At 40.6% G+C, this 2,500-nt stretch overlaps 1 protein-coding gene across 1 annotated transcript in view; it reads left to right on the top strand.

Annotated features, from left to right (window-relative positions):
- The first annotated feature begins 302 nt into the window (after positions 1-302).
- Positions 303-2,500, top strand: part of LOC122259045 (LIM domain only protein 3) — a 41,886-nt gene continuing 39,688 nt past the window's right edge. The window contains exon 1 of the mRNA XM_043025517.2: positions 303-597. The gene's annotated coding sequence lies outside the window, so the exon portion shown is untranslated. The remainder of the gene's footprint in view (positions 598-2,500) is intronic.

The raw sequence follows: 2,500 nt of genomic DNA, 5'->3' as shown, positions 1-2,500 counted from the left end.
ACGAGAAAGGGGGCGGGGCCTGATGGACGTCTCCGAGGTGGACTAAAATGCAGCGGACACTTCCGAAGCGTTTCCGCCGACGTGCGAGACGCTGCTCGATCTCATTACAACGGTGATCCTAATCGTATAGTTAAATGTATGACAATCGCTCACGAGATCACAGTGGATCGCGGTGATAACAGTACTTGGGGGGAGTTTTCGCAAGCGATGCGCGGGGTTCGGCGCGCATGCGCGGGGGGCGGAGCGTGGGAACAGGGATACATGACAGCAAATGGGAAGATCCGCCCCCTCAGTCACCGCGCGGCTGTCGTCAAAGCAAGAGTATTGCGTCACCGTCCGCCAACGCAACACCCACGTGCTTCTCGCTCCTACGGACGCCCTCCTCTCCACTTTTCTGTGATATCCCAAACTTCGAACACGAGTCCTCCTAAGCGCTTGTTTGAACACTTGTACTCTTAAAACAAGGACATTTTCATTAGACGGATTTCAAAAGGACTTTTGGAAGTGCTAGATAAGGATAGCGGCATCGTGCAAGACGCCCGGTACAAGATGAGGAGGTCTTCGTTCTGAAATATAGAGCCCAGGGTGACATCCAAGGTGAGTTCGTTCATTTTTAAGAAGCGAGGGATAGGCAAGATCAAGCCGGGGAAGGGCGGGTCAGAAGAGATGGTATAAACAACAATAAATGTTCAATCAATTCAGTGGTGTATCATGGTGGCCGGAATGAATTCGGATGATTTTTATTTACATGATTCGGAGCTCTTGGAGGATAATGTAAACCGTTTTTTATATGTAGAGAAATATAGAAATAATTCAGAGAGATTTACAAGACCTAATACGCTATACGTCGTCGGGGCGAATCCACATTTGGGCGTGAGAAGCAGAAGCAACGAATGAACAGTTTCACAAATAATCCTGGATATAATTCGAAGTAAAGGAATTTTGATAGATATATAGGTCGACATATTGATAAAGAGATAGAAAGAGGGGAGGAAACCCTGTTTTTTTACACGCTGTCTAGATATATTCCTTCTTTAGAGACACAATGACTTGCAAGCGGGAAGAATCGAAGTAATGTTTAAACACGCAAATATTTCACATATATAAACACAGCCTTGATTCTAATTGTGACTTTGAAATATCAGAGAATCGGCATTTTGAAATTTTCTGGATAGTTATATATTCATATGGAATATTCCTCTTTTGATCACACAAGCACATTTACCGATCTAATTAAATATATAAATTGAAAAGCATAATCTTTCAATGACTTTTTGAAATTAATGAATAATATTTCATTAGCCGAAGCGAAATGAATATGAATAAAAGGGGGAAAAAATCACAACATCCTGTAATGTTAATCAGAGTTGAAAGCAGTAATCTAACTATTATTGAAATATAACATACAACAGTTTCATATATTACATTCCAATACAGAACTTTTATATAATCGCCCAAAGGCGTTCCGGATTGTACCGTAATACTGTATGGTCGACGAAAACTACAATTATCATACATCTGTTTAATTTTGTATATACGTACACGTGAAATATCAATTTACAAATGAATGGATATGCAGAAATGAATAGGCCTATATCAATGTTTTCCCATTTATCCGTAAGAAAGGGCGGGGGAGGGGGGTTAGTGATGGAAAGGGGGTGGGGTGTTAACGAGGGACTAGAAAGTCTAGACTACGTGAGGCAAACAAAGCCTAGTCTAATTACGGTAAAGGTTAATAGCCATAATAAAATCTCAGGCATATATCACTATAGAGGAGAGTCATTCATGGCTGGGTAGAAAGACTCCACATAGACATTTATTCATGAATAGGTAGAGAAACACGTTAATATTCATTCATGGATAAATGGAAAGATATATTACATTTATTCATGGCTAAATAGAGACTCATGACATCTATTCATGGGTAGAAAGGAAGCAACAATTGTTCATGGTTAGGTAGAGAGTCGTAAATATTCATTCATGACTCGGTAAAGACACATGAATACTTGTTCATGAGTAAGTAGAGAGACACATATTTATTCATGGGCAGACGGAAGCACAAGCAGTTACTTCCAGAACCACATAAACAACATAGAATCCGTTGGAAGAAGTGAGGATAGCAAGGGTAACCGAACGTGAAGCAAGTGTAAAGAGAGTGAGTAAGTGTGACAAGTGTGAGGATGAAATAGGATGGAGAAGGTAAAGGAAAAGGTGAGGGAACATTGGCAAGTGTGAGTATGAGCTAGGATGAAGAGGGTAAGGAAAAAAACGTAAGGGTGAAGAGAATATATAAAAGAAAGAGGAAGTTTTGACAAGTGTGAGGATGAAATAGGGTGAAGAGATTGAAGAAAAGAATGAGGAAGCACTGAATAGTGTAAGGAAGGGTGAAACAAGGAGGTGAGAGGATAAGGAAGCATTTGAGAATGTGAGAGTAAGAAAGAGTGAGGAAACATCAACGAGACACAAAGGTAGGGTAAAGGGAGTAAGGGAAAGGGTAAAA

Source organism: Penaeus japonicus, unplaced genomic scaffold, assembly GCF_977035675.1.
Source record: "Penaeus japonicus unplaced genomic scaffold, GWHDUDI00000001_assembly GWHDUDI00000039, whole genome shotgun sequence".
NCBI classification, from domain to species: domain Eukaryota; kingdom Metazoa; phylum Arthropoda; class Malacostraca; order Decapoda; family Penaeidae; genus Penaeus; species Penaeus japonicus.
The sequence above is the reverse complement of the archived record's forward strand: the minus strand, read 5'-3'. Positions and strand labels throughout refer to the sequence as shown.